Source organism: Monodon monoceros, unplaced genomic scaffold (genome assembly GCF_005190385.1).
Source record: "Monodon monoceros isolate NGI ecotype Baffin Bay Population unplaced genomic scaffold, NGI_Narwhal_1 Super_Scaffold_10, whole genome shotgun sequence".
Taxonomy (NCBI): domain Eukaryota; kingdom Metazoa; phylum Chordata; class Mammalia; order Artiodactyla; family Monodontidae; genus Monodon; species Monodon monoceros.
Window position 1 is genome coordinate 41,426,334 of NW_021703766.1, and position 8,113 is coordinate 41,434,446.

Genomic DNA, 8,113 nt, shown 5'->3' on the forward strand with positions numbered 1-8,113 from the left:
CTTTTTCTATTTGCCTCACCTTCTTTGTTTTCTTTTGAAGTAATTATTTTCACATCATTTATCCCTCTAGTATTAGCTTGATATATATATACCCTAGAGATTATGTTATGGACAGAATTGTGTCCCCCTACCAAACTTATATGTTGAAGCTCCAACCCCCAGTGTGACTGTATTTGAAGACAGGACCTTTACAGAAGTATTTAAGGTTAAGTGAGGTCATAAGGATCTGACCTGATAGGATTGCTGTTCTTATAAGAAGAAACACCAGAGAGTTCTCTCTCTTTCTGACATCTGACGACAAAGGGAGAAGAGGGCCATCTAAAGAGAGCCCTCAGGGCTTCCCTGGTGGCGCAGTGGTTGAGAGTCCACCTGCCGATGCAGGGGACGCGGGTTCGTGCCCCATCCAGGAAGATCCCACACGCCGTGGAGTGGCTGGGCCCGTGAGCCATGGCCACTGAGCCTGCGCGTCTGGAGCCTGTGCTCCGCAATGGGAGAGGCCACAACAGTGACAGGCTCACGTACCGCAAAGAAAAAAAAAAAACATAAAGAGAGCCCTCACTAGAACCTGACCATGCTGGCACCCTAATCTCTGACTTCCAATCTCCAGAACTGTGAGAAAATAAATTTCTGTTGTTTAAGCCATCCAGTCTATCTTATTTTGTTATGGTAGCCCAAGCACACTGAGACATTATAAAATGCATCTTAACTTATTAAAATAAAAAAAAAAAGATTCGTAATTTTACTTGTTCTTGAACAGTGTAAGAACCTTAACACATCTTAACTCTATTCACTCCCCTCCCATTTCTTGTTCTATTGCTGTCATACATTTTTATTCTTATATATATATATAGTTAAAATGTTTTTCTATATGTATTTAAAACCCCACAAGATATTATTTTGGTCAGATTTACCCACTTATTTTCTCTTTCTGCTGCTTTCTACATTCATTCCTTTTGGCATTTCTAAAGTTCCACTTATGACAATTTTCCCTCTGCCTAAAAGAATCTCCTTTAGTACTTCTTTTAGTAGATATCTGCTAGTAACAGATGCTCTCGTTTTTTGTCTATTTTAAGAATAACCTCATTTAACCTTCATCATTGATAAGTATTTTTATTGGTTAAAAAATTCCAGGGACTTCCCTGGTAGTCCAGTGGCTAAGACTCCATGCTCCCAATGCAGGGGGTCCAGGTTTGATCCCTGGTCAGGGAACTACATCTCACATGCCACAACTAAGAGTTTGTAGGTCACAACTAAAGACCCTGCATGCTGCAACTAAATACTCCCCATGCCACAACTAAGGATCCAACAAGCCACAACGAAGATCCCATCTAAAAAATTCTAGATTAGCTTTTCAGTGCTGTAAAGATGTTATTTCATTGTCTTCTGGCTTTCATGGTTTCTGTTAAAGTTAGCACTAAGTCTTAGGATAGTTCCAGTGAAGGTAATCTGTCATTTTACTTGGCTACTTTTAAGATTATCTCTTATTCTTTGATTTTTGGTAGTTTTACTCTGATGTGTCTAAGTGTGATGTTCTTTATATTTATACTGCTTAGGTCTCTAAAAGGATTCTTGAATCTGTGGATTTATGTCTTTCAACAACTTTGGAAAATTCCTGGCCATTATCTATTCAAATATTGCTTCTGTTCAATTCTCTCTCTCCCTGTCCTCTTCTGGGACTTCAACTACAATTATGTTAAAACCTTTTCACTATGTCCAAAATACGACATACTCTTTCTGTATTTTCCATTCTTTTGTCTCTTGATGCATCACTTTGGATATTTTTTTCTATCTTCCAATTCACTAATCCTCTCTTCATCTATGTCTAATCTTCTTTGAACTCACCTGTTACTTTTAATTACACTTTTTCAGTTATAAAATTTCTATTGATTCTTTTTTTATATACTTCTATTACCTGTTGGAATTTTCCATTTTGTCTTTAATCCCCTTGAATGTATTGATCAGAGGTTATTCTATCTATATTTGTCTATATCTGATAACTCTAATAACTGGATTTCTGTGAGTCAGTTTATATTAACTATTTCTTCTCTTGGTTTAGGGTGACTCGGTCTTGTCTCCTGGTATGCCTAGTAAATTTTGATCAACAGCTACAGGTTGTACATGAAAAATTATAGAATCAATGTGGTATTGTGGATGATGCTATGTTTCTCCAGAGATTTTCTTTTGCTTTGTAATGCAGTTAGTATAGAGGCAGACCATCTTAATCTGGTTTGAGTCAAAGCTGTACCTTTGTGAGAGTTGGTCCTTTTTTGATTTGCCCTTACTACTGGTATAACCTTTCAAAGGTCCTAACCAAAAGCCTAGGATATTACCAGGGCCTCTCTGAGACTGCCAAAGCTTTGCTCAGCTTCTTAGCACTGAAATCACTGCCTTGAAGAGGCAGTGAAGAGGTAAATGCCTTGAAGGGAATAATAGTGCTGTTATGTACTAAATATTTGTGCCCCCCCATTCATATATTGAAGCCCTCGCCCCCAACGTGGTGATATAAGGAAATGAAACCTTGGGAAGGTAATTAGGTTCAGATGGCGTGATGAGGGTGTAGCCTCTATGATTGGATTAGTGCGCTTTTTTTTTTTTTTTTTTTGGCTGCATCGGGTCTTTGTAGTGGCATGCAGGGTCTTCGTTGCGGCAAGCAGGATCTTTTTGTTGCAGCGCACATGGGCTTCTCTCTAGTTGTGGTGCGCAGGTTTTCTCTCTCTAGTTGAGGCAAGTGGGCTCAGTAGTTGTGGCGTGTGGGCTTAGCTGCCCCGCGGAATGGGGGATCTTAGTTCCCCAACCAGGGATTGAACCCGCATCCCCTGCATTGGAAGGCGGATTCTTTACTACTGGATCACCAGGGAAGTCCCTGGATTAGTGCTTTTATAAGATGAGGAAGAGACACCAGAACTTCCTCTCTCTGCCATGTGAGGACACAGAGAGAAGGTGGCAATCTGCCAGCCAGCCCTCACAAAGAACCGAATCTGCTGACACCTTGATCTTGGACTTTTAGCCTCTATAACTGTTAGAAATAAATGTCTGTTGTTTAAGCCACCCAGTCTATGGTATATTTTATAGCAGCCCAAGCTAAGACAAATGTCAAATGTCAGGTTCACCTTTCTATGTTTCCATTCTCTCCAGGATCTTGCCCTCTCAGGTTCTTACTGTCAGACAGATTTTTTAAATTATCCAGCTGTTCTGCTTGTTTGAGGTGGGAGGTTTGGTTTGATCCAGGCTGGTGTTCAGAGCCAGAAGCAGAGGTCTCAACTATTCCTATAGCATAATTGCTCAGTTATAATGATGGTTAGCACAAAAATTCAGGTTTAGGGTATTAGCTTTGGTGTAATAAATTCCATCTGAGTGGGTTAAAAAAAAGTACACATTGGTTCAACTGATTGGAAAAAGTAGAAAATTATAGTTTTCTATTAAGGTAAATTATTCTAATTAAATGAATATAAGAAGCTTTTGAGCAATCACTGGAAACATACAATATATCACAGCTAATTTCCCAATATTTTTCCCACAGTGAAGTATACCTCTGGTTTATAGTAGTAAGAGTTAGAGGAGCTGCTAGCATTCCCAGCCCTCCACCAGGCTCTGGATCACACGGCTAGATGCAGCCAGATCCCTAAAAAGACAACATATTAGACTCAGCATGATAGGCCAAGCAAACTCATTCAACAAACATATAGCAACCAAATTTAAACAGTCTTATCTTACTTCTCCAGAAGTTTCAGAAATTGTCCTTTTAAAGTACAAACATCCACAAAAACTGAGAAGATGAAAACAGAAAAATAATTTTCCATAACAGAGTAGAGATGTGATACTGCCAACTACTTGTCAAATGACAATTGCTGTTTTAAGCTTTGACCCAACAGATGGTTCATGTCACATGGGTGAAAAGGCCATCAAAGCACAAAGTTCAACCTGTTTTGGCAGAGTATCAGGATGAACAATTAACCCAAAGGCCAGGATGCATGCTGAATATCGAACTGCATGTCCTACAGGAAGAGAGGGAAGATAAAAGCAGTTGGGAAGGCTGAGGGTATCGACTACAGGCACCCATGTTTTGATGAGCGAATGGCTCAACAAAATGGCTGGGCCTTGGTATAGCTTGGTATAGCTACAGTTACTAAGTGAAATGCCTTGGGAACTAGATGGATGGAAATAAATCTATGAGCCCAAGAGACCAATCCCTAAGAAGGTTACAGACTGGTTAACATGATAATGCTTTGGCCTCCAAACACAACTGGGAGACTCAAGACCAACAGCTCAATTTGGATTGCTTCAGCTAACAAAATAAAGAATGATGACAGGAAGTCCATGGTGGTCTCTCAACTCCCTGGAGGGACACACAGAGAAGAAAAAGTTGATTACGGGCAGGTTATAACCACAGAATCTATTAGGATTAAATGGGTCCTCCACGTAGACCTAGTCTAACCACCTTATCTTATAGAAGATGAACTGACACCACTCAGGGAGCTCCTTTTCATCTGTCAGAACCCATATCAAACATCAGTTCTTCTGCAAAGCCTTCCATGCTTCCATTTGGTGGCTTCCTTCTTTGTTATTTTCTAACCTGAAGTGTCAGCTCTCAAGCAGACAGAAGGTCCTCCATAGTGTTTCTTGAACGGACAAGTGAGAAATGACATGTGTAATTTCACAGAGCAAGACATGGGCCAGTCGTCCTGAGCTCCAACCCAGACAATTTAGTCAGGCTTCAAGGCAGGTTCCCAAGTTTGAAAACGCCCTGCAAAAAGTAAAAGATAAAAAAAATTTAAACATTAAAAAAAAAAGAATAATAAAATGAACCACCATGTACTTATTACTAATATTCAACCTTGTTTCCATCTATACCTTCACCTACTTTCCTTACTACTACATAAAACTATTTAGATCTTTTTTTAAAAAAATAAATTTATTTATTTTTGGCTGCATTGGGTCTTTGTTGCTGCATGCGGACTTTCTCTAGTTGCAGTGAGCGGGGGCTGCTCTTCATTGTGGTGCGCGGGCTTCTCATTGCGGTGGCTTCTCTTGCGGAACATGGGCTCTAGCCACACGAGCTCAGTAGTTGTGGCTCATGGGCTCTAGGGCGCAGGCTCAGTAGTTGTGGCACACAGGCTTGGGTGCTCTGCTGCATGTGGGATCTTCCCAGACCAGTGATCGAACCTGTGTCCCCTGCATTGGCAGGTGGATTCTTAACCCCTGTGCCACCAGGAGAGTCCTACATAAAACTATTTAAAATAAAATCTAGATATCATATCATCTGTAAATATTTTAGCACATATTTCCAAAATACATCGAAAATGTTAAAATATTTTTAAATACTTAAAAATGTAACCATATTATCATTCTGAAATAATGTAATAGTACTTTTTAAATATCAAATACCACACTGGTGTTCAAATTTACAAGTGTCCTGTGAATGCCACTTTTTTCTTTTTACCATTTATTTGATTTAGAATCTAAATGCAATATTTTCCTTGCAAGTAATTATTAAAGAACTGAGTCACTTGTAGTTTCACAAGATGTGAATAGTTTTGATTATGTTCCCGTAGTGTTGTTGATCCAGATGAGGCTTGATCAGATGCAGCTTTGATTTGTGTGGGGGCAGGGCTGTAAGGAGCGTCAAGATGACTTCAGAGTTTGTGCTGAGTTTTTCCATTAGCACATCATGTGGGTTCTCTCTTTTCAAGACTTAGTAGCCATAGCTGATCATGCCTAGATCCATTAATTAATTAGGAATACAAAATGGTGATGTTCTATCTTTCTTTCTTCATTTATTAACTGGAAATACTTTTACAAGGGGAAATTTCCCCTCATCTACCATCTGGCCACCCAAGCCCAATTTTAAAACAATTTAACCAAGACCATGCTTTCTCTCAAGTTAGAATCCTCTGCAGGAGGATGAACAGCTTTAAGCAAACCTTCATTTATTCTTTATTTTTTAGTCAAGAGTTAACTGAAAGACGGTGGGCCTGACGGCTGCAGAAAAGACCATCTCACTTGGTTCTGAGGACCTGCCTGCCCTGAGATTTTCTTTAGAAGCATTGCTCCCGGGTTTGTTCTAAAGGTCTACCCTTTCTCTTTGAAAATGTTTTCTCCTGTAATTAAGGGAGTTTCTAATTTAGAGAACCGATAAAAATTCATCAAACTTATATTTTAAAAAAGTCATAATCCTGAAGCTGCAAAGATCTGGCTCCAGGGAAATCCTGAATTGAGGAAAGATGCTAATCAGGACAGAATTTAAGACAACAGTTTATAATCTTTCATCCCCAGAACCGAGACTATCCCAAGGAAATGCCAAGTAAAAAAGTAAAATCGGCGATTGATTTTGCATTTTGAGAAACTGGCCAAGCTTTTTGATCAAATGCTGATTGCAAGCCTGATTCAAGGTTAAGCAGATAAAAGAGTCCTTCAGGGTACCCCCGCTTTCGGTGCCAGCATGCTACGATTTTGAAAAACCAGATTCTGGCAACCAGAGACCTCACTTGTTCCACCGCCGCAGAGGAAATGAAGGATGCTTCGCCTCCAGTTCCTGGCTCCTGTTGACATGCCCTCGGGTTCCTGCTGGCGCCAGGCTGGGAGGGAGAGTGGTACCTGTCGTACTGTCTGCAGAGGTTAAACGGAATCTCTACTCCTCGACTGAGGAAAGAAAGGCATCTTCCTCAATTTCGTGAGGCTGGGGGCCGTCGCGGTGATCCAGCTCGGTCCACCCCCAGGGAAGCTGTCGGGGCAGCGGGCGCCCAGGCCTTCGTAGCCCCTCTTGTCTACTCCAGACCCCCAGGACTCAGGGCCTGGGAAAAATCCCGGTCTCTGTCGGGTCTCTCCCCATAGGCTTTCCCTTGGCTTCCTCGTGGTTTGCTAACTTTTGGTGTGGCCTTGGGACAGTCTGTGCCTCCGTTTTCCCAGCTGTAAAGTAATAAGGTTAGTCTGGACCCTTGATTCCCAGAATCACCCAGGAAGCTTTCCCAAAACCGTCTGTCAGGGTGGCCCTGGGGACTCACCGGAATGGAAAGAGGGGCCCCGGGGCTCGCGGCCCGGGCTGGAACCCAGGACCCGGGCTCTCCCGCCTCTCCAAGCGCTCCACCCACCGGCCTGCTCTCGCCCTCGGCCCGGGCGGGGTACTGCACGTTTCCGGGCGGGTTCCGGGAGGCTGGGGAGGGCGGACCCGGCTGGGCAGCCCCACCGGAAAGACTCGTTTTAGCCGGAGCAGGCGGAGGCCGGGCGGAAACAGACTTGTCGCCCCCACCTCGGGCCCTCCGGGTCCCCTGCCCCCAGCGCAGCCCCGCCGGACAAACGCCGGCCCGCAGCTGGGCAGCCCTGGGGTCACCCCTCCCACGCCAGTCGCGCCCCCCCAGGCCACACCTGGGCTCCGCCTCGGGTCCCGGGGCTCTGACTCCGCGGAGCTTCAATGGGGGAGGGGAGACCGACCAAGAAGGGGGTGGGCGCGACCCGAGAGGGGCCCCGTTGCCAAGAAACCGACCCCGCCTCGGGCTCTGGCCGCGAGCAGCCGCGGCGCAGCTGCTTCTTCCCCTCCCCCCACGTCATCCCGAGCAGCCCTGTAAGCTGCAGTGCTCAGGCGACCCCAGGCGGAGACCGGAACCTCGGACGGCGGCTCTGCGGGTGAAAGCCCTCGGGCACGCCAGCCGACGACCCCAGGCCCGCCCGCCCCGCGTGGGCCGCGAGCGCCGCGCCTCTGGGCCCCGGGTGGGGCCGTCCAGCCGGCGCAGTCACTCCACCTCCGTGGGCCGCAGCCTCCAAATGGGGCGCTCGGGCTGAGCTGTGTGGCGGCGAGACTCGGGCCCATAACGAAGGCCCGGCTGAGTACGGGCGGGTCTGGGGTTAGTGGCTCAGATCAAATGGTCAGCTGGCGCGCGCAGGGCCCCCAGCTCCGCCCCGGGGGTGTCAGGGCACGAGGAGGGCCGGCCCCGCCCAGGCTGCAGCCCTGAGGAGCACTGACAAAGCATTTCCTCCTCTCGGGGCCAATTCTCTGCCTTTCCTGCTGGGGAAGATTGGCACACCCAGGTCTCTGCCACAGCCTCCCTAGGGATACAACGATGCACGGGATGGGACATCCAGGCGTTTTACAGGCCTTCTGTGAGAACGGAAACCTAGA

The 8,113-nt window shown here is 45.2% G+C and overlaps 1 long non-coding RNA gene across 1 annotated transcript; it reads right to left on the reverse strand.

The window, feature by feature from the left end:
• Positions 1–559: 559 nt before the first annotated feature.
• Positions 560–7,233, reverse strand: LOC114907215. Its single transcript, XR_003796696.1, has 3 exons — positions 7,002–7,233; positions 4,574–4,744; positions 560–3,622 (listed from the first exon to the last, which is right to left on the reverse strand). It is a non-coding gene; the product is annotated as an uncharacterized LOC114907215 (long non-coding RNA).
• Between the last annotated feature and the right edge of the window lie 880 nt (positions 7,234–8,113).